At 47.2% G+C, this 17,442-nt stretch overlaps 50 non-coding genes across 50 annotated transcripts; all 50 read right to left on the bottom strand.

Moving 5' to 3' along the window:
• Positions 1-136: 136 nt before the first annotated feature.
• Positions 137-255, bottom strand: LOC145150637 (5S ribosomal RNA). Its single transcript, XR_013731449.1, has one exon. It is a non-coding gene; the product is annotated as a 5S ribosomal RNA (ribosomal RNA).
• Positions 256-487: 232 nt separating this feature from the next.
• Positions 488-606, bottom strand: LOC145153238 (5S ribosomal RNA). The gene has a single exon (XR_013733758.1). It is a non-coding gene; the product is annotated as a 5S ribosomal RNA (ribosomal RNA).
• Positions 607-833: 227 nt separating this feature from the next.
• Positions 834-952, bottom strand: LOC145150626 (5S ribosomal RNA). Its single transcript, XR_013731437.1, has one exon. It is a non-coding gene; the product is annotated as a 5S ribosomal RNA (ribosomal RNA).
• Positions 953-1,181: 229 nt separating this feature from the next.
• LOC145141276 (5S ribosomal RNA) lies at positions 1,182-1,300 on the bottom strand. Its single transcript, XR_013722563.1, has one exon. It is a non-coding gene; the product is annotated as a 5S ribosomal RNA (ribosomal RNA).
• Positions 1,301-1,523: 223 nt separating this feature from the next.
• On the bottom strand, positions 1,524-1,642 carry LOC145150614 (5S ribosomal RNA). Its single transcript, XR_013731427.1, has one exon. It is a non-coding gene; the product is annotated as a 5S ribosomal RNA (ribosomal RNA).
• Positions 1,643-1,872: 230 nt separating this feature from the next.
• On the bottom strand, positions 1,873-1,991 carry LOC145154356 (5S ribosomal RNA). The gene has a single exon (XR_013734831.1). It is a non-coding gene; the product is annotated as a 5S ribosomal RNA (ribosomal RNA).
• A 229-nt stretch (positions 1,992-2,220) lies between these two features.
• LOC145150602 (5S ribosomal RNA) lies at positions 2,221-2,339 on the bottom strand. The gene has a single exon (XR_013731416.1). It is a non-coding gene; the product is annotated as a 5S ribosomal RNA (ribosomal RNA).
• A 231-nt stretch (positions 2,340-2,570) lies between these two features.
• On the bottom strand, positions 2,571-2,689 carry LOC145150591 (5S ribosomal RNA). Its single transcript, XR_013731405.1, has one exon. It is a non-coding gene; the product is annotated as a 5S ribosomal RNA (ribosomal RNA).
• Positions 2,690-2,918: 229 nt separating this feature from the next.
• On the bottom strand, positions 2,919-3,037 carry LOC145153237 (5S ribosomal RNA). The gene has a single exon (XR_013733757.1). It is a non-coding gene; the product is annotated as a 5S ribosomal RNA (ribosomal RNA).
• A 228-nt stretch (positions 3,038-3,265) lies between these two features.
• LOC145141271 (5S ribosomal RNA) lies at positions 3,266-3,384 on the bottom strand. Its single transcript, XR_013722548.1, has one exon. It is a non-coding gene; the product is annotated as a 5S ribosomal RNA (ribosomal RNA).
• Positions 3,385-3,607: 223 nt separating this feature from the next.
• Positions 3,608-3,726, bottom strand: LOC145150579 (5S ribosomal RNA). Its single transcript, XR_013731394.1, has one exon. It is a non-coding gene; the product is annotated as a 5S ribosomal RNA (ribosomal RNA).
• Positions 3,727-3,956: 230 nt separating this feature from the next.
• On the bottom strand, positions 3,957-4,075 carry LOC145154355 (5S ribosomal RNA). Its single transcript, XR_013734830.1, has one exon. It is a non-coding gene; the product is annotated as a 5S ribosomal RNA (ribosomal RNA).
• Positions 4,076-4,305: 230 nt separating this feature from the next.
• LOC145150567 (5S ribosomal RNA) lies at positions 4,306-4,424 on the bottom strand. Its single transcript, XR_013731383.1, has one exon. It is a non-coding gene; the product is annotated as a 5S ribosomal RNA (ribosomal RNA).
• Positions 4,425-4,654: 230 nt separating this feature from the next.
• On the bottom strand, positions 4,655-4,773 carry LOC145150554 (5S ribosomal RNA). Its single transcript, XR_013731372.1, has one exon. It is a non-coding gene; the product is annotated as a 5S ribosomal RNA (ribosomal RNA).
• Positions 4,774-5,003: 230 nt separating this feature from the next.
• Positions 5,004-5,122, bottom strand: LOC145154516 (5S ribosomal RNA). The gene has a single exon (XR_013734989.1). It is a non-coding gene; the product is annotated as a 5S ribosomal RNA (ribosomal RNA).
• A 228-nt stretch (positions 5,123-5,350) lies between these two features.
• LOC145150542 (5S ribosomal RNA) lies at positions 5,351-5,469 on the bottom strand. The gene has a single exon (XR_013731362.1). It is a non-coding gene; the product is annotated as a 5S ribosomal RNA (ribosomal RNA).
• A 229-nt stretch (positions 5,470-5,698) lies between these two features.
• On the bottom strand, positions 5,699-5,817 carry LOC145147242 (5S ribosomal RNA). Its single transcript, XR_013728150.1, has one exon. It is a non-coding gene; the product is annotated as a 5S ribosomal RNA (ribosomal RNA).
• Positions 5,818-6,048: 231 nt separating this feature from the next.
• On the bottom strand, positions 6,049-6,167 carry LOC145154167 (5S ribosomal RNA). Its single transcript, XR_013734652.1, has one exon. It is a non-coding gene; the product is annotated as a 5S ribosomal RNA (ribosomal RNA).
• A 229-nt stretch (positions 6,168-6,396) lies between these two features.
• On the bottom strand, positions 6,397-6,515 carry LOC145144822 (5S ribosomal RNA). Its single transcript, XR_013725823.1, has one exon. It is a non-coding gene; the product is annotated as a 5S ribosomal RNA (ribosomal RNA).
• Positions 6,516-6,742: 227 nt separating this feature from the next.
• Positions 6,743-6,861, bottom strand: LOC145154224 (5S ribosomal RNA). Its single transcript, XR_013734707.1, has one exon. It is a non-coding gene; the product is annotated as a 5S ribosomal RNA (ribosomal RNA).
• A 230-nt stretch (positions 6,862-7,091) lies between these two features.
• Positions 7,092-7,210, bottom strand: LOC145153236 (5S ribosomal RNA). Its single transcript, XR_013733756.1, has one exon. It is a non-coding gene; the product is annotated as a 5S ribosomal RNA (ribosomal RNA).
• Positions 7,211-7,440: 230 nt separating this feature from the next.
• LOC145149229 (5S ribosomal RNA) lies at positions 7,441-7,559 on the bottom strand. The gene has a single exon (XR_013730081.1). It is a non-coding gene; the product is annotated as a 5S ribosomal RNA (ribosomal RNA).
• Positions 7,560-7,790: 231 nt separating this feature from the next.
• Positions 7,791-7,909, bottom strand: LOC145154166 (5S ribosomal RNA). The gene has a single exon (XR_013734650.1). It is a non-coding gene; the product is annotated as a 5S ribosomal RNA (ribosomal RNA).
• A 229-nt stretch (positions 7,910-8,138) lies between these two features.
• LOC145144821 (5S ribosomal RNA) lies at positions 8,139-8,257 on the bottom strand. The gene has a single exon (XR_013725822.1). It is a non-coding gene; the product is annotated as a 5S ribosomal RNA (ribosomal RNA).
• A 225-nt stretch (positions 8,258-8,482) lies between these two features.
• On the bottom strand, positions 8,483-8,601 carry LOC145150531 (5S ribosomal RNA). The gene has a single exon (XR_013731351.1). It is a non-coding gene; the product is annotated as a 5S ribosomal RNA (ribosomal RNA).
• A 231-nt stretch (positions 8,602-8,832) lies between these two features.
• LOC145153235 (5S ribosomal RNA) lies at positions 8,833-8,951 on the bottom strand. The gene has a single exon (XR_013733755.1). It is a non-coding gene; the product is annotated as a 5S ribosomal RNA (ribosomal RNA).
• A 232-nt stretch (positions 8,952-9,183) lies between these two features.
• LOC145150518 (5S ribosomal RNA) lies at positions 9,184-9,302 on the bottom strand. Its single transcript, XR_013731339.1, has one exon. It is a non-coding gene; the product is annotated as a 5S ribosomal RNA (ribosomal RNA).
• Positions 9,303-9,532: 230 nt separating this feature from the next.
• Positions 9,533-9,651, bottom strand: LOC145150506 (5S ribosomal RNA). The gene has a single exon (XR_013731328.1). It is a non-coding gene; the product is annotated as a 5S ribosomal RNA (ribosomal RNA).
• Positions 9,652-9,882: 231 nt separating this feature from the next.
• Positions 9,883-10,001, bottom strand: LOC145150494 (5S ribosomal RNA). The gene has a single exon (XR_013731317.1). It is a non-coding gene; the product is annotated as a 5S ribosomal RNA (ribosomal RNA).
• A 229-nt stretch (positions 10,002-10,230) lies between these two features.
• LOC145153233 (5S ribosomal RNA) lies at positions 10,231-10,349 on the bottom strand. Its single transcript, XR_013733753.1, has one exon. It is a non-coding gene; the product is annotated as a 5S ribosomal RNA (ribosomal RNA).
• A 228-nt stretch (positions 10,350-10,577) lies between these two features.
• Positions 10,578-10,696, bottom strand: LOC145141266 (5S ribosomal RNA). The gene has a single exon (XR_013722544.1). It is a non-coding gene; the product is annotated as a 5S ribosomal RNA (ribosomal RNA).
• Positions 10,697-10,919: 223 nt separating this feature from the next.
• Positions 10,920-11,038, bottom strand: LOC145150483 (5S ribosomal RNA). The gene has a single exon (XR_013731306.1). It is a non-coding gene; the product is annotated as a 5S ribosomal RNA (ribosomal RNA).
• A 230-nt stretch (positions 11,039-11,268) lies between these two features.
• On the bottom strand, positions 11,269-11,387 carry LOC145154976 (5S ribosomal RNA). The gene has a single exon (XR_013735441.1). It is a non-coding gene; the product is annotated as a 5S ribosomal RNA (ribosomal RNA).
• A 230-nt stretch (positions 11,388-11,617) lies between these two features.
• On the bottom strand, positions 11,618-11,736 carry LOC145150471 (5S ribosomal RNA). Its single transcript, XR_013731295.1, has one exon. It is a non-coding gene; the product is annotated as a 5S ribosomal RNA (ribosomal RNA).
• Positions 11,737-11,966: 230 nt separating this feature from the next.
• LOC145150459 (5S ribosomal RNA) lies at positions 11,967-12,085 on the bottom strand. The gene has a single exon (XR_013731284.1). It is a non-coding gene; the product is annotated as a 5S ribosomal RNA (ribosomal RNA).
• A 230-nt stretch (positions 12,086-12,315) lies between these two features.
• Positions 12,316-12,434, bottom strand: LOC145154515 (5S ribosomal RNA). Its single transcript, XR_013734988.1, has one exon. It is a non-coding gene; the product is annotated as a 5S ribosomal RNA (ribosomal RNA).
• A 230-nt stretch (positions 12,435-12,664) lies between these two features.
• On the bottom strand, positions 12,665-12,783 carry LOC145150447 (5S ribosomal RNA). The gene has a single exon (XR_013731273.1). It is a non-coding gene; the product is annotated as a 5S ribosomal RNA (ribosomal RNA).
• Positions 12,784-13,012: 229 nt separating this feature from the next.
• LOC145147241 (5S ribosomal RNA) lies at positions 13,013-13,131 on the bottom strand. Its single transcript, XR_013728149.1, has one exon. It is a non-coding gene; the product is annotated as a 5S ribosomal RNA (ribosomal RNA).
• A 231-nt stretch (positions 13,132-13,362) lies between these two features.
• On the bottom strand, positions 13,363-13,481 carry LOC145154165 (5S ribosomal RNA). The gene has a single exon (XR_013734649.1). It is a non-coding gene; the product is annotated as a 5S ribosomal RNA (ribosomal RNA).
• Positions 13,482-13,710: 229 nt separating this feature from the next.
• LOC145144819 (5S ribosomal RNA) lies at positions 13,711-13,829 on the bottom strand. The gene has a single exon (XR_013725819.1). It is a non-coding gene; the product is annotated as a 5S ribosomal RNA (ribosomal RNA).
• Positions 13,830-14,055: 226 nt separating this feature from the next.
• On the bottom strand, positions 14,056-14,174 carry LOC145154223 (5S ribosomal RNA). Its single transcript, XR_013734706.1, has one exon. It is a non-coding gene; the product is annotated as a 5S ribosomal RNA (ribosomal RNA).
• Positions 14,175-14,404: 230 nt separating this feature from the next.
• LOC145153232 (5S ribosomal RNA) lies at positions 14,405-14,523 on the bottom strand. Its single transcript, XR_013733752.1, has one exon. It is a non-coding gene; the product is annotated as a 5S ribosomal RNA (ribosomal RNA).
• Positions 14,524-14,753: 230 nt separating this feature from the next.
• LOC145149228 (5S ribosomal RNA) lies at positions 14,754-14,872 on the bottom strand. The gene has a single exon (XR_013730080.1). It is a non-coding gene; the product is annotated as a 5S ribosomal RNA (ribosomal RNA).
• Positions 14,873-15,103: 231 nt separating this feature from the next.
• On the bottom strand, positions 15,104-15,222 carry LOC145154164 (5S ribosomal RNA). Its single transcript, XR_013734648.1, has one exon. It is a non-coding gene; the product is annotated as a 5S ribosomal RNA (ribosomal RNA).
• Positions 15,223-15,451: 229 nt separating this feature from the next.
• On the bottom strand, positions 15,452-15,570 carry LOC145144818 (5S ribosomal RNA). The gene has a single exon (XR_013725818.1). It is a non-coding gene; the product is annotated as a 5S ribosomal RNA (ribosomal RNA).
• Positions 15,571-15,795: 225 nt separating this feature from the next.
• LOC145150436 (5S ribosomal RNA) lies at positions 15,796-15,914 on the bottom strand. The gene has a single exon (XR_013731262.1). It is a non-coding gene; the product is annotated as a 5S ribosomal RNA (ribosomal RNA).
• A 231-nt stretch (positions 15,915-16,145) lies between these two features.
• LOC145153231 (5S ribosomal RNA) lies at positions 16,146-16,264 on the bottom strand. Its single transcript, XR_013733751.1, has one exon. It is a non-coding gene; the product is annotated as a 5S ribosomal RNA (ribosomal RNA).
• A 232-nt stretch (positions 16,265-16,496) lies between these two features.
• Positions 16,497-16,615, bottom strand: LOC145150425 (5S ribosomal RNA). The gene has a single exon (XR_013731251.1). It is a non-coding gene; the product is annotated as a 5S ribosomal RNA (ribosomal RNA).
• Positions 16,616-16,845: 230 nt separating this feature from the next.
• On the bottom strand, positions 16,846-16,964 carry LOC145150414 (5S ribosomal RNA). The gene has a single exon (XR_013731240.1). It is a non-coding gene; the product is annotated as a 5S ribosomal RNA (ribosomal RNA).
• A 231-nt stretch (positions 16,965-17,195) lies between these two features.
• LOC145150400 (5S ribosomal RNA) lies at positions 17,196-17,314 on the bottom strand. Its single transcript, XR_013731226.1, has one exon. It is a non-coding gene; the product is annotated as a 5S ribosomal RNA (ribosomal RNA).
• Positions 17,315-17,442: the final 128 nt, after the last annotated feature.

Below are 17,442 nucleotides of genomic sequence, written 5' to 3'. Positions count from 1 at the left end.
GCTCCGTTCCAAAAATACGAAGACCATGAACCATGAAACGGAGGCCACCCGAGCATAGAAATAGCAAGAAAGAAAAAAAAAACAAAAAAAAACCGCACGTAAAATCTAAAAAAACGCAAACGGACAACGAAAAAGGGGGGTGCAACACGAGGACTTCCCAGGGGGTCACCCATCCTAGTACTACTCTCGCCCAAGCACGCTTAACTGCGGAGTTCTGATGGGATCCGGTGCATTAGTGCTGGTATGATCGCACCCAAAATACTATCCATGCTTATTGCTTGTATGTCTTAAAAGACGCAGAAACTCCTTTGTTTTCGTACGCGAGGCGTGAGACCCACGTGACCGATCAGCTCCGTTCCAAAAATACGAAGACCATCAACCATGAAGCGGAGGCCACCCGAGCATAGAAATAGCAAGAAAGAAAAAAAAACAAAAAAAAAAAACCGCATGTAAAATCTAAAAAAACGCAAACGGACAACGAAAAAGGGGGGTGCAACACGAGGACTTCCCATGGGGTCACCCATCCTAGTACTACTCTCGCCCAAGCACGCTTAACTGCGGAGTTCTGATGGGATCCGGTGCATTAGTGCTGGTATGATCGCACCCGAAATACTGTCCATGCTTATTGCTTGTATGTCTTAAAAGACACAGAACCTCCTTTGTTTTCGTACGCGAGGCGTGGGACCCACGTGACCGATCGGCTCCTTTCCAAAAATACGAAGACCATGAACCATGAAACGGAGGCCACCCGAGCATAGAAATAGGAAGAAAAAAAAAACAAAAAAAAACCGCACGTAAAATCTAAAAAAACGCAAACGGACAACGAAAAAGGGGGGGTGCAACACGAGGACTTCCCAGGGGGTCACCCATCCTAGTACTACTCTCGCCCAAGCACGCTTAACTGCGGAGTTCTGATGGGATCCGGTGCATTAGTGCTGGTATGATCGCACCCGAAATACTATCCATGCTTATTGCTTTTATGTCTTAAAAGACGCAGAACCTCCTTTGTTTTCGTACGCGAGGCGTGGAACCCACGTGACCGATTGGCTCCGTTCCAAAAATACGAAAACCATCAACCATGAAGCGGAGGCCACCCGAGCATAGAAATAGCAAGAAAGAAAAAAAAACAAAAAAAAACCGCACGTAAAATCTAAAAAAACGCAAACAGACAACGAAAAAGGGGGATGCAACACGAGGACTTCCCATGGGGTCACCCATCCTAGTACTACTCCCGCCCAAGCACGCTTAACTGCGGAGTTCTGATGGGATCCAGTGCATTAGTGCTGGTATGATCGCACCCGAAATACTGTCCATGCTTAGTGCTTGTATGTCTTAAAAGACACAGAACCTCCTTTGTTTTCGTACGCGAGGCGTGGGACCTACGTGACTGATCGGCTCCGTTCCAAAAATACGAAGACCATGAACCATGAAACGGAGGCCACCCGAGCATAGAAATAGCAAGAAAAAAAACAAAAAAAAACCGCACGTAAAATCTAAAAAAATGCAAACGGACAACGAAAAAGGGGGTGCAACACGAGGACTTCCCAGGGGGTCACCCATCCTAGTACTACTCTCGCCCAAGCACGCTTAACTGCGGAGTTCTGATGGGATCCGGTGCATTAGTGCTGGTATGATCGCACCCGAAATACTCTCCATGCTTATTGCTTTTATGTCTTAAAAGACGCAGAACCTCCTTTGTTTTCGTACGCGAGGCGTGGAACCCACGTGACCGATCGGCTCCGTTGCAAAAATACGAAAACCATCAACCATGAAGCGGAGGCCACCCGAGCATAGAAATAGCAAGAAAGAAAAAAAAACAAAAAAAAAACCGCACGTAAAATCTAAAAAAACGAAAACGGACAACGAAAAAGGGGGGTGCAACACGAGGACTTCCCAGGGGGTCACCCATCCTAGTACTACTCTCGCCCAAGCACGCTTAACTGCGGAGTTCTGATGGGATCCGGAGCATTAGTGCTGGTATGATCGCACCCGAAATACTATCCATGCTTATTGCTTGTATGTCTTAAAAGACGCAGAACCTCCTTTATTTTCGTACGCGAGGCGTGGGACCCACGTGACCGATCGGCTCCGTTCCAAAAATACGAAGACCATGAACCATGAAACGGAGGCCACCCGAGCATAGAAATAGCAAGAAAGAAAAAAAAACAAAAAAAAACCGCACGTAAAATCTAAAAAAACACAAACGGACAACGAAAAAGGGGGGTGCAACACGAGGACTTCCCAGGGGGTCACCCATCCTAGTACTACTCTCGCCCAAGCACGCTTAACTGCGGAGTTCTGATGGGATCCGGTGCATTAGTGCTGGTATGATCGCACCCGAAATACTATCCATGCTTATTGCTTGTATGTCTTAAAAGACGCAGAACCTCCTTTGTTTTCGTACGAGAGGCGTGGGACCCACGTGACCGATCGGCTCCGTTCCAAAAATACGAAGACCATGAACCATGAAACGGAGGCCACCCGAGCATAGAAATAGCAAGAAAGAAAAAAAAAACAAAAAAAAAACCGCACGTAAAATCGAAAAAAACGCAAACGGACAACGAAAAAGGGGGGTGCAACACGAGGACTTCCCAGGGGGTCACCCATCCTAGTACTACTCTCGCCCAAGCACGCTTAACTGCGGAGTTCTGATGGGATCCGGTGCATTAGTGCTGGTATGATCGCACCCAAAATACTATCCATGCTTATTGCTTGTATGTCTTAAAAGACGCAGAAACTCCTTTGTTTTCGTACGCGAGGCGTGGGACCCACGTGACCGATCAGCTCCGTTCCAAAAATACGAAGACCATCAACCATGAAGCGGAGGCCAGCCGAGCATAGAAATAGCAAGAAAGAAAAAAAAAAGAAAAAAAAACCGCACGTAAAATCTAAAAAAACGCAAACGGACAACGAAAAAGGGGGTGCAACACGAGGACTTCCCATGGGGTCACCCATCCTAGTACTACTCTCGCCCAAGCACGCTTAACTGCGGAGTTCTGATGGGATCCGGTGCATTAGTGCTGGTATGATCGCACCCGAAATATTGTCCATGCTTATTACTTGTATGTCTTAAAAGACACAGAACCTCCTTTGTTTTCGTACGCGAGGCGTGGGACCCACGTGACCGATCGGCTCCGTTCCAAAAATACGAAGACCATGAACCATGAAACGGAGGCCACCCGAGCATAGAAATAGCAAGAAAAAAAAAACAAAAAAAAAAACCGCACGTAAAATCTAAAAAAACGCAAACAGACAACGAAAAAGGGGGATGCAACACGAGGACTTCCCATGGGGTCACCCATCCTAGTACTACTCCCGCCCAAGCACGCTTAACTGCGGAGTTCTGATGGGATCCAGTGCATTAGTGCTGGTATGATCGCACCCGAAATACTGTCCATGCTTAGTGCTTGTATGTCTTAAAAGACACAGAACCTCCTTTGTTTTCGTACGCGAGGCGTGGGACCCACGTGACCGATCGGCTCCGTTCCAAAAATACGAAGACCATGAACCATGAAACGGAGGCCACCCGAGCATAGAAATAGCAAGAAAAAAAACAAAAAAAAACCGCACGTAAAATCTAAAAAAATGCAAACGGACAACGAAAAAGGGGGTGCAACACGAGGACTTCCCAGGGGGTCACCCATCCTAGTACTACTCTCGCCCAAGCACGCTTAACTGCGGAGTTCTGATGGGATCCGGTGCATTAGTGCTGGTATGATCGCACCCGAAATACTCTCCATGCTTATTGCTTTTATGTCTTAAAAGACGCAGAACCTCCTTTGGTTTCGTACGCGACGCGTGGAACCCACGTGACCGATCGGCTCCGTTGCAAAAATACGAAAACCATCAACCATGAAGCGGAGGCCACCCGAGCATAGAAATAGCAAGAAAGAAAAAAAAACAAAAAAAAAACCGCACGTAAAATCTAAAAAAACGAAAACGGACAACGAAAAAGGGGGGTGCAACACGAGGACTTCCCAGGGGGTCACCCATCCTAGTACTACTCTCGCCCAAGCACGCTTAACTGCGGAGTTCTGATGGGATCCGGAGCATTAGTGCTGGTATGATCGCACCCGAAATACTATCCATGCTTATTGCTTGTATGTCTTAAAAGACGCAGAACCTCCTTTATTTTCGTACGCGAGGCGTGGGACCCACGTGACCGATCGGCTCCGTTCCAAAAATACGAAGACCATGAACCATGAAACGGAGGCCACCCGAGCATAGAAATAGCAAGAAAGAAAAAAAAAACAAAAAAAAACCGCACGTAAAATCTAAAAAAACACAAACAGACAACGAAAAAGGGGGGTGCAACACGAGGACTTCCCAGGGGGTCACCCATCCTAGTACTACTCTCGCCCAAGCACGCTTAACTGCGGAGTTCTGATGGGATCCGGTGCATTAGTGCTGGTATGATCGCACCCGAAATACTATCCATGCTTATTGCTTGTATGTCTTAAAAGACGCAGAACCTCCTTTGTTTTCGTACGAGAGGCGTGGGACCCACGTGACCGATCGGCTCCGTTCCAAAAATACGAAGACCATGAACCATGAAACGGAGGCCACCCGAGCATAGAAATAGCAAGAAAGAAAAAAAAAACAAAAAAAAACCGCACGTAAAATCGAAAAAAACGCAAACGGACAACGAAAAAGGGGGGTGCAACACGAGGACTTCCCAGGGGGTCACCCATCCTAGTACTACTCTCGCCCAAGCACGCTTAACTGCGGAGTTCTGATGGGATCCGGTGCATTAGTGCTGGTATGATCGCACCCAAAATACTATCCATGCTTATTGCTTGTATGTCTTAAAAGACGCAGAAACTCCTTTGTTTTCGTACGCGAGGCGTGGGACCCACGTGACCGATCAGCTCCGTTCCAAAAATACGAAGACCATCAACCATGAAGCGGAGGCCAGCCGAGCATAGAAATAGCAAGAAAGAAAAAAAAAACAAAAAAAAACCGCACGTAAAATCTAAAAAAACGCAAACGGACAACGAAAAAGGGGGGTGCAACACGAGGACTTCCCGTGGGGTCACCCATCCTAGTACTACTCTCGCCCAAGCACGCTTAACTGCGGAGTTCTGATGGGATCCGGTGCATTAGTGCTGGTATGATCGCACCCGAAATATTGTCCATGCTTATTACTTGTATGTCTTAAAAGACACAGAACCTCCTTTGTTTTCGTACGCGAGGCGTGGGACCCACGTGACCGATCGGCTCCGTTCCAAAAATACGAAGACCATGAACCATGAAACGGAGGCCACCCGAGCATAGAAATAGCAAGAAAAAAAAAACAAAAAAAAAACCGCACGTAAAATCTAAAAAAACGCAAACGGACAACGAAAAAGGGGGGGTGCAACACGAGGACTTCCCAGGGGGTCACCCATCCTAGTACTACTCTCGCCCAAGCACGCTTAACTGCGGAGTTCTGATGGGATCCGGTGCATTAGTGCTGGTATGATCGCACCCGAAATACGATCCATGCTTATTGCTTTTATGTCTTAAAAGACGAAGAACCTCCTTTGTTTTCGTACGCGAGGCGTGGAACCCACGTGACCGATCGGCTCCGTTCCAAAAATACGAAAACCATCAACCATGAAGCGGAGGCCACCCGAGCATAGAAATAGAAAGAAAGAAAAAAAAACAAAAAAAAACCGCACGTAAAATCTAATAAAACGCAAACGGACAACGAAAAAGGGGGGTGCAACACGAGGACTTCCCAGGGGGTCACCCATCCTAGTACTACTCTCGCCCAAGCACGCTTAACTGCGGAGTTCTGATAGGATCCGGTGCATTAGTGTTGGTATGATCGCACCCGAAATACTATCCATACTTATTGGTTGTATGTCTTAAAAGACGCAGAACCTCCTTTGTTTTCGTACGCGAGGCGTAGGATCCACGTGACCGATCGGCTCCGTTCCAAAAATACGAAGACCATGAACCATGAAACGGAGGCCACCCGAGCATAGAAATAGCAAGAAAGAAAAAAAAAACAAAAAAAAAACCGCACGTAAAATCTAAAAAAACGCAAACGGACAACGAAAAAGGGGGGTGCAACACGAGGACTTCCCAGGGGGTCACCCATCCTAGTACTACTCTCGCCCAAGCACGTTTAACTGCGGAGTTCTGATGGGATCCGGTGCATTAGTGCTGGTATGATCGCACCCGAAATACTCTCCATGCTTATTGCTTGTATGTCTTAAAAGACGCAGAACCTCCTTTGTTTTCGTACGCGAGGCGTGGGACCCACGTGACCGATCAGCTCCGTTCCAAAAATACGAAGACCATCAACCATGAAGCGGAAGCCACCCGAGCATAGAAATAGCAAGAAAGAAAAAAAAACAAAAAAAAACCGCACGTAAAATCTAAAAAAACGCAAACGGACAACGAAAAAGGGGGGTGCAACACGAGGACTTCCCATGGGGTCACCCATCCTAGTACTACTCTCGCCCAAGCACGCTTAACTGGGGAGTTCTGATGGGATCCGGTGCATTAGTGCTGGTATGATCGCACCCGAAATACTGTCCATGCTTATTGCTTGTATGTCTTAAAAGACACAGAACCTCCTTTGTTTTCGTACGCGAGGCGTGGGACCCACGTGACCGATCGGCTCCGTTCCAAAAATACGAAGACCATGAACCATGAAACGGAGGCCACCCGAGCATAGAAATAGCAAGAAAAAAAAAACAAAAAAAAACCGCACGTAAAATCTAAAAAAACGCAAGCGGACAACGAAAAAGGGGGGGTGCAACACAAGGACTTCCCAGGGGGTCACCCATCCTAGTACTACTCTCGCCCAAGCACGCTTAACTGCGGAGTTCTGATGGGATCCGGTGCATTAGTGCTGGTATGATCGCACCCGAAATACTATCCATGCTTATTGCTTTTATGTCTTAAAAGACGCAGAACCTCCTTTGTTTTCGTACGCGAGGCGTGGAACCCACGTGACCGATCGGCTCCGTTCCAAAAATACGAAAACCATCAACAATGAAGCGAAGGCCACCCGAGCATAGAAATAGCAAGAAAGAAAAAAAAAACAAAAAAAAACCGCACGTAAAATCTAAAAAAACGCAAACGGACAACGAAAAAGGGGGGTGCAACACGAGGACTTCCCATGGGGTCACCCATCCTAGTACTACTCTCGCCCAAGCACGCTTAACTGCGGAGTTCTGATGGGATCCGGTGCATTAGTGCTGGTATGATCGCACCCGAAATACTATCCATGCTTATTGCTTGTATGTCTTAAAAGACGCAGAACCTCCTTTGTTTTCGTACGCGAGGCGTGGGACCCACGTGACCGATCGGCTCCGTTCCAAAAATACGAAGACCATGAACCATGAAACGGAGGCCACCCGAGCATAGAAATAGCAAGAAAGAAAAAAAAACAAAAAAAAAATCGCACGTAAAATCTAATAAAACGCAAACGGACAACGAAAAAGGGGGGTGCAACACGAGGACTTCCCAGGGGGTCACCCATCCTAGTACTACTCTCGCCCAAGCACGCTTAACTGCGGAGTTCTGATAGGATCCGGTGCATTAGTGTTGGTATGATCGCACCGGAAATAATATCCATACTTATTGCTTGTATGTCTTAAAAGACGCAGAACCTCCTTTGTTTTCGTACGCGAGGCGTGGGACCCACGTGACCGATCGGCTCCGTTCCAAAAATACGAAGACCATGAACCATGAAACGGAGGCCACCCGAGCATAGAAATAGCAAGAAAGAAAAAAAAAACAAAAAAAAAACCGCACGTAAAATCTAAAAAAACGCAAACGGACAACGAAAAAGGGGGGTGCAACACGAGGACTTCCCAGGGGGTCACCCATCCTAGTACTACTCTCGCCCAAGCACGTTTAACTGCGGAGTTCTGATGGGATCCGGTGCATTAGTGCTGGTATGATCGCACCCGAAATACTCTCCATGCTTATTGCTTGTATGTCTTAAAAGACGCAGAACCTCCTTTGTTTTCGTACGCGAGGCGTGGGACCCACGTGACCGATCAGCTCCGTTCCAAAAATACGAAGACCATCAACCATGAAGCGGAGGCCACCCGAGCATAGAAATAGCAAGAAAGAAAAAAAAACAAAAAAAAACCGCACGTAAAATCTAAAAAAACGCAAACGGACAACGAAAAAGGGGGGTGCAACACGAGGACTTCCCATGGGGTCACCCATCCTAGTACTACTCTCGCCCAAGCACGCTTAACTGGGGAGTTCTGATGGGATCCGGTGCATTAGTGCTGGTATGATCGCACCCGAAATACTGTCCATGCTTATTGCTTGTATGTCTTAAAAGACACAGAACCTCCTTTGTTTTCGTACGCGAGGCGTGGGACCCACGTGACCGATCGGCTCCGTTCCAAAAATACGAAGACCATGAACCATGAAACGGAGGCCACCCGAGCATAGAAATAGCAAGAAAAAAAAACAAAAAAAACCGCACGTAAAATCTAAAAAAACGCAAACGGACAACGAAAAAGGGGGGGTGCAACACGAGGACTTCCCAGGGGGTCACCCATCCTAGTACTACTCTCGCCCAAGCACGCTTAACTGCGGAGTTCTGATGGGATCCGGTGCATTAGTGCTGGTATGATCGCACCCGAAATACTATCCATGCTTATTGCTTTTATGTCTTAAAAGACGCAGAACCTCCTTTGTTTTCGTACGCGAGGCGTGGAACCCACGTGACCGATCGGCTCCGTTCCAAAAATACGAAAACCATCAACAATGAAGCGGAGGCCACCCGAGCATAGAAATAGCAAGAAAGAAAAAAAAAAACAAAAAAAAACCGCACGTAAAATCTAAAAGAACGCAAACGGACAACGAAAAAGGGGGGTGCAACACGAGGACTTCCCATGGGGTCACCCATCCTAGTACTACTCTCGCCCAAGCACGCTTAACTGCGGAGTTCTGATGGGATCCGGTGCATTAGTGCTGGTATGATCGCACCCGAAATACTATCCATGCTTATTGCTTTTATGTCTTAAAAGACGCAGAACCTCCTTTGTTTTCGTACGCGAGGCGTGGAACCCACGTGACCGATCGGCTCCGTTCCAAAAATACGAAAACCATCAACAATGAAGCGGAGGCCACCCGAGCATAGAAATAGCAAGAAAGAAAAAAAAAAACAAAAAAAAAACCGCACGTAAAATCTAAAAAAACGCAAACGGACAACGAAAAAGGGGGGTGCAACACGAGGACTTCCCAGGGGGTCACCCATCCTAGTACTACTCTCGCCCAAGCACGCTTAACTGCGGAGTTCTGATGGGATCCGGTGCATTAGTGCTGGTATGATCGCACCCGAAATACTATCCATGCTTATTGCTTGTATGTCTTAAAAGACGCAGAACCTCCTTTATTTTCGTACGCGAGGCGTGGGACCCACGTGACCGATCGGCTCCGTTCCAAAAATACGAAGACCATGAACCATGAAACGGAGGCCACCCGAGCATAGAAATAGCAAGAAAGAAAAAAAAAACAAAAAAAAACCGCACGTAAAATCTAAAAAAACACAAACGGACAACGAAAAAGGGGGGTGCAACACGAGGACTTCCCAGGGGGTCACCCATCCTAGTACTACTCTCGCCCAAGCACGCTTAACTGCGGAGTTCTGATGGGATCCGGTGCATTAGTGCTGGTATGATCGCACCCGAAATACTATCCATGCTTATTGCTTGTATGTCTTAAAAGACGCAGAACCTCCTTTGTTTTCGTACGAGAGGCGTGGGACCCACGTGACCGATCGGCTCCGTTCCAAAAATACGAAGACCATGAACCATGAAACGGAGGCCACCCGAGCATAGAAATAGCAAGAAAGAAAAAAAAAACAAAAAAAAAACCGCACGTAAAATCGAAAAAAACGCAAACGGACAACGAAAAAGGGGGGTGCAACACGAGGACTTCCCAGGGGGTCACCCATCCTAGTACTACTCTCGCCCAAGCACGCTTAACTGCGGAGTTCTGATGGGATCCGGTGCATTAGTGCTGGTATGATCGCACCCAAAATACTATCCATGCTTATTGCTTGTATGTCTTAAAAGACGCAGAAACTCCTTTGTTTTCGTACGCGAGGCGTGGGACCCACATGACCGATCAGCTCCGTTCCAAAAATACGAAGACCATCAACCATGAAGCGGAGGCCAGCCGAGCATAGAAATAGCAAGAAAGAAAAAAAAAAGAAAAAAAAACCGCACGTAAAATCTAAAAAAACGCAAACGGACAACGAAAAAGGGGGTGCAACACGAGGACTTCCCATGGGGTCACCCATCCTAGTACTACTCTCGCCCAAGCACGCTTAACTGCGGAGTTCTGATGGGATCCGGTGCATTAGTGCTGGTATGATCGCACCCGAAATATTGTCCATGCTTATTACTTGTATGTCTTAAAAGACACAGAACCTCCTTTGTTTTCGTACGCGAGGCGTGGGACCCACGTGACCGATCGGCTCCGTTCCAAAAATACGAAGACCATGAACCATGAAACGGAGGCCACCCGAGCATAGAAATAGCAAGAAAAAAAAAACAAAAAAAAAAACCGCACGTAAAATCTAAAAAAACGCAAACAGACAACGAAAAAGGGGGATGCAACACGAGGACTTCCCATGGGGTCACCCATCCTAGTACTACTCCCGCCCAAGCACGCTTAACTGCGGAGTTCTGATGGGATCCAGTGCATTAGTGCTGGTATGATCGCACCCGAAATACTGTCCATGCTTAGTGCTTGTATGTCTTAAAAGACACAGAACCTCCTTTGTTTTCGTACGCGAGGCGTGGGACCCACGTGACCGATCGGCTCCGTTCCAAAAATACGAAGACCATGAACCATGAAACGGAGGCCACCCGAGCATAGAAATAGCAAGAAAAAAAACAAAAAAAAACCGCACGTAAAATCTAAAAAAATGCAAACGGACAACGAAAAAGGGGGTGCAACACGAGGACTTCCCAGGGGGTCACCCATCCTAGTACTACTCTCGCCCAAGCACGCTTAACTGCGGAGTTCTGATGGGATCCGGTGCATTAGTGCTGGTATGATCGCACCCGAAATACTCTCCATGCTTATTGCTTTTATGTCTTAAAAGACGCAGAACCTCCTTTGGTTTCGTACGCGACGCGTGGAACCCACGTGACCGATCGGCTCCGTTGCAAAAATACGAAAACCATCAACCATGAAGCGGAGGCCACCCGAGCATAGAAATAGCAAGAAAGAAAAAAAAAAAAAAAAAAAACCGCACGTAAAATCTAAAAAAACGAAAACGGACAACGAAAAAGGGGGGTGCAACACGAGGACTTCCCAAGGGGTCACCCATCCTAGTACTACTCTCGCCCAAGCACGCTTAACTGCGGAGTTCTGATGGGATCCGGAGCATTAGTGCTGGTATGATCGCACCCGAAATACTATCCATGCTTATTGCTTGTATGTCTTAAAAGACGCAGAACCTCCTTTATTTTCGTACGCGAGGCGTGGGACCCACGTGACCGATCGGCTCCGTTCCAAAAATACGAAGACCATGAACCATGAAACGGAGGCCACCCGAGCATAGAAATAGCAAGAAAGAAAAAAAAAACAAAAAAAAACCGCACGTAAAATCTAAAAAAACACAAACAGACAACGAAAAAGGGGGGTGCAACACGAGGACTTCCCAGGGGGTCACCCATCCTAGTACTACTCTCGCCCAAGCACGCTTAACTGCGGAGTTCTGATGGGATCCGGTGCATTAGTGCTGGTATGATCGCACCCGAAATACTATCCATGCTTATTGCTTGTATGTCTTAAAAGACGCAGAACCTCCTTTGTTTTCGTACGAGAGGCGTGGGACCCACGTGACCGATCGGCTCCGTTCCAAAAATACGAAGACCATGAACCATGAAACGGAGGCCACCCGAGCATAGAAATAGCAAGAAAGAAAAAAAAAACAAAAAAAAACCGCACGTAAAATCGAAAAAAACGCAAACGGACAACGAAAAAGGGGGGTGCAACACGAGGACTTCCCAGGGGGTCACCCATCCTAGTACTACTCTCGCCCAAGCACGCTTAACTGCGGAGTTCTGATGGGATCCGGTGCATTAGTGCTGGTATGATCGCACCCAAAATACTATCCATGCTTATTGCTTGTATGTCTTAAAAGACGCAGAAACTCCTTTGTTTTCGTACGCGAGGCGTGGGACCCACGTGACCGATCAGCTCCGTTCCAAAAATACGAAGACCATCAACCATGAAGCGGAGGCCAGCCGAGCATAGAAATAGCAAGAAAGAAAAAAAAAACAAAAAAAAACCGCACGTAAAATCTAAAAAAACGCAAACGGACAACGAAAAAGGGGGGTGCAACACGAGGACTTCCCGTGGGGTCACCCATCCTAGTACTACTCTCGCCCAAGCACGCTTAACTGCGGAGTTCTGATGGGATCCGGTGCATTAGTGCTGGTATGATCGCACCCGAAATATTGTCCATGCTTATTACTTGTATGTCTTAAAAGACACAGAACCTCCTTTGTTTTCGTACGCGAGGCGTGGGACCCACGTGACCGATCGGCTCCGTTCCAAAAATACGAAGACCATGAACCATGAAACGGAGGCCACCCGAGCATAGAAATAGCAAGAAAAAAAAAACAAAAAAAAAAAACCGCACGTAAAATCTAAAAAAACGCAAACGGACAACGAAAAAGGGGGGGTGCAACACGAGGACTTCCCAGGGGGTCACCCATCCTAGTACTACTCTCGCCCAAGCACGCTTAACTGCGGAGTTCTGATGGGATCCGGTGCATTAGTGCTGGTATGATCGCACCCGAAATACGATCCATGCTTATTGCTTTTATGTCTTAAAAGACGAAGAACCTCCTTTGTTTTCGTACGCGAGGCGTGGAACCCACGTGACCGATCAGCTCCGTTCCAAAAATACGAAAACCATCAACCATGAAGCGGAGGCCACCCGAGCATAGAAATAGAAAGAAAGAAAAAAAAACAAAAAAAAACCGCACGTAAAATCTAATAAAACGCAAACGGACAACGAAAAAGGGGGGTGCAACACGAGGACTTCCCAGGGGGTCACCCATCCTAGTACTACTCTCGCCCAAGCACGCTTAACTGCGGAGTTCTGATAGGATCCGGTGCATTAGTGTTGGTATGATCGCACCCGAAATACTATCCATACTTATTGGTTGTATGTCTTAAAAGACGCAGAACCTCCTTTGTTTTCGTACGCGAGACGTAGGATCCACGTGACCGATCGGCTCCGTTCCAAAAATACGAAGACCATGAACCATGAAACGGAGGCCACCCGAGCATAGAAATAGCAAGAAAGAAAAAAAAAACAAAAAAAAAACCGCACGTAAAATCTAAAAAAACGCAAACGGACAACGAAAAAGGGGGGTGCAACACGAGGACTTCCCAGGGGGTCACCCATCCTAGTACTACTCTCGCCCAAGCACGTTTAACTGCGGAGTTCTGATGGGATCCGGTGCATTAGTGCTGGTATGATCGCACCCGAAATACTCTCCATGCTTATTGCTTGTATGTCTTAAAAGACGCAGAACCTCCTTTGTTTTCGTACGCGAGGCGTGGGACCCACGTGACCGATCAGCTCCGTTCCAAAAATACGAAGACCATCAACCATGAAGCGGAGGCCACCCGAGCATAGAAATAGCAAGAAAGAAAAAAAAACAAAAAAAAACCGCACGTAAAATCTAAAAAAACGCAAACGGACAACGAAAAAGGGGGGTGCAACACGAGGACTTCCCATGGGGTCACCCATCCTAGTACTACTCTCGCCCAAGCACGCTTAACTGGGGAGTTCTGATGGGATCCGGTGCATTAGTGCTGGTATGATCGCACCCGAAATACTGTCCATGCTTATTGCTTGTATGTCTTAAAAGACACAGAACCTCCTTTGTTTTCGTACGCGAGGCGTGGGACCCACGTGACCGATCGGCTCCGTTCCAAAAATACGAAGACCATGAACCATGAAACGGAGGCCACCCGAGCATAGAAATAGCAAGAAAAAAAAAACAAAAAAAACCGCACGTAAAATCTAAAAAAACGCAAGCGGACAACGAAAAAGGGGGGGTGCAACACAAGGACTTCCCAGGGGGTCACCCATCCTAGTACTACTCTCGCCCAAGCACGCTTAACTGCGGAGTTCTGATGGGATCCGGTGCATTAGTGCTGGTATGATCGCACCCGAAATACTATCCATGCTTATTGCTTTTATGTCTTAAAAGACGCAGAACCTCCTTTGTTTTCGTACGCGAGGCGTGGAACCCACGTGACCGATCGGCTCCGTTCCAAAAATACGAAAACCATCAACAATGAAGCGAAGGCCACCCGAGCATAGAAATAGCAAGAAAGAAAAAAAAAACAAAAAAAAACCGCACGTAAAATCTAAAAAAACGCAAACGGACAACGAAAAAGGGGGGTGCAACACGAGGACTTCCCATGGGGTCACCCATCCTAGTACTACTCTCGCCCAAGCACGCTTAACTGCGGAGTTCTGATGGGATCCGGTGCATTAGTGCTGGTATGATCGCACCCGAAATACTATCCATGCTTATTGCTTGTATGTCTTAAAAGACGCAGAACCTCCTTTGTTTTCGTACGCGAGGCGTGGGACCCACGTGACCGATCGGCTCCGTTCCAAAAATACGAAGACCATGAACCATGAAACGGAGGCCACCCGAGCATAGAAATAGCAAGAAAGAAAAAAAAACAAAAAAAAAATCGCACGTAAAATCTAATAAAACGCAAACGGACAACGAAAAAGGGGGGTGCAACACGAGGACTTCCCAGGGGGTCACCCATCCTAGTACTACTCTCGCCCAAGCACGCTTAACTGCGGAGTTCTGATAGGATCCGGTGCATTAGTGTTGGTATGATCGCACCGGAAATAATATCCATACTTATTGCTTGTATGTCTTAAAAGACGCAGAACCTCCTTTGTTTTCGTACGCGAGGCGTGGGACCCACGTGACCGATCGGCTCCGTTCCAAAAATACGAAGACCATGAACCATGAAACGGAGGCCACCCGAGCATAGAAATAGCAAGAAAGAAAAAAAAAACAAAAAAAAAACCGCACGTAAAATCTAAAAAAACGCAAACGGACAACGAAAAAGGGGGGTGCAACACGAGGACTTCCCAGGGGGTCACCCATCCTAGTACTACTCTCGCCCAAGCACGTTTAACTGCGGAGTTCTGATGGGATCCGGTGCATTAGTGCTGGTATGATCGCACCCGAAATACTCTCCATGCTTATTGCTTGTATGTCTTAAAAGACGCAGAACCTCCTTTGTTTTCGTACGCGAGGCGTGGGACCCACGTGACCGATCAGCTCCGTTCCAAAAATACGAAGACCATCAACCATGAAGCGGAGGCCACCCGAGCATAGAAATAGCAAGAAAGAAAAAAAAACAAAAAAAAACCGCACGTAAAATCTAAAAAAACGCAAACGGACAACGAAAAAGGGGGGTGCAACACGAGGACTTCCCATGGGGTCACCCATCCTAGTACTACTCTCGCCCAAGCACGCTTAACTGGGGAGTTCTGATGGGATCCGGTGCATTAGTGCTGGTATGATCGCACCCGAAATACTGTCCATGCTTATTGCTTGTATGTCTTAAAAGACACAGAACCTCCTTTGTTTTCGTACGCGAGGCGTGGGACCCACGTGACCGATCGGCTCCGTTCCAAAAATACGAAGACCATGAACCATGAAACGGAGGCCACCCGAGCATAGAAATAGCAAGAAAAAAAAACAAAAAAAACCGCACGTAAAATCTAAAAAAACGCAAACGGACAACGAAAAAGGGGGGGTGCAACACGAGGACTTCCCAGGGGGTCACCCATCCTAGTACTACTCTCGCCCAAGCACGCTTAACTGCGGAGTTCTGATGGGATCCGGTGCATTAGTGCTGGTATGATCGCACCCGAAATACTATCCATGCTTATTGCTTTTATGTCTTAAAAGACGCAGAACCTCCTTTGTTTTCGTACGCGAGGCGTGGAACCCACGTGACCGATCGGCTCCGTTCCAAAAATACGAAAACCATCAACAATGAAGCGGAGGCCACCCGAGCATAGAAATAGCAAGAAAGAAAAAAAAAAACAAAAAAAAACCGCACGTAAAATCTAAAAGAACGCAAACGGACAACGAAAAAGGGGGGTGCAACACGAGGACTTCCCATGGGGTCACCCATCCTAGTACTACTCTCGCCCAAGCACGCTTAACTGCGGAGTTCTGATGGGATCCGGTGCATTAGTGCTGGTATGATCGCACCCGAAATACTATCCATGCTTATTGCTTTTATGTCTTAAAAGACGCAGAACCTCCTTTGTTTTCGTACGCGAGGCGTGGAACCCACGTGACCGATCGGCTCCGTTCCAAAAATACGAAAACCATCAACAATGAAGCGGAGGCCACCCGAGCATAGAAATAGCAAGAAAGAAAAAAAAAAACAAAAAAAAAACCGCACGTAAAATCTAAAAAAACGCAAACGGACAACGAAAAAGGGGGGTGCAACACGAGGACTTCCCAGGGGGTCACCCATCCTAGTACTACTCTCGCCCAAGCACGCTTAACTGCGGAGTTCTGATGGGATCCGGTGCATTAGTGCTGGTATGATCGCACCCGAAATACTATCCATGCTTATTGCTTGTATGTCTTAAAAGACGCAGAACCTCCTTTATTTTCGTACGCGAGGCGTGGGACCCACGTGACCGATCGGCTCCGTTCCAAAAATACGAAGACCATGAACCATGAAACGGAGGCCACCCGAGCATAGAAATAGCAAGAAAGAAAAAAAAAACAAAAAAAAACCGCACGTAAAATCTAAAAAAACACAAACGGACAACGAAAAAGGGGGGTGCAACACGAGGACTTCCCAGGGGGTCACCCATCCTAGTACTACTCTCGCCCAAGCACGCTTAACTGCGGAGTTCTGATGGGATCCGGTGCATTAGTGCTGGTATGATCGCACCCAAAATACTATCCATGCTTATTGCTTGTATGTCTTAAAAGACGCAGAACCTCCTTTGTTTTCGTACGAGAGGCGTGGGACCCACGTGACCGATCGGCTCCGTTCCAAAAATACGAAGACCATGAACCATGAAACGGAGGCCACCCGAGCATAGAAATAGCAAGAAAGAAAAAAAAAACAAAAAAAAAACCGCACGTAAAATCGAAAAAAACGCAAACGGACAACGAAAAAGGGGGGTGCAACACGAGGACTTCCCAGGGGGTCACCCATCCTAGTACTACTCTCGCCCAAGCACGCTTAACTGCGGAGTTCTGATGGGATCCGGTGCATTAGTGCTGGTATGATCGCACCCAAAATACTATCCATGCTTATTGCTTGTATGTCTTAAAAGACGCAGAAACTCCTTTGTTTTCGTACGCGAGGCGTGGGACCCACGTGACCGATCAGCTCCGTTCCAAAAATACGAAGACCATCAACCAT

Source organism: Lactuca virosa, chromosome 1, assembly GCF_052849685.1.
Source record: "Lactuca virosa cultivar CGN04683 chromosome 1, Lactuca_virosa_CGN04683_v6, whole genome shotgun sequence".
Lineage (NCBI taxonomy): Eukaryota > Viridiplantae > Streptophyta > Magnoliopsida > Asterales > Asteraceae > Lactuca > Lactuca virosa.
Note: the sequence above shows the minus strand (reverse complement) of the source record. Positions and strands in the feature narration are given on the sequence as shown.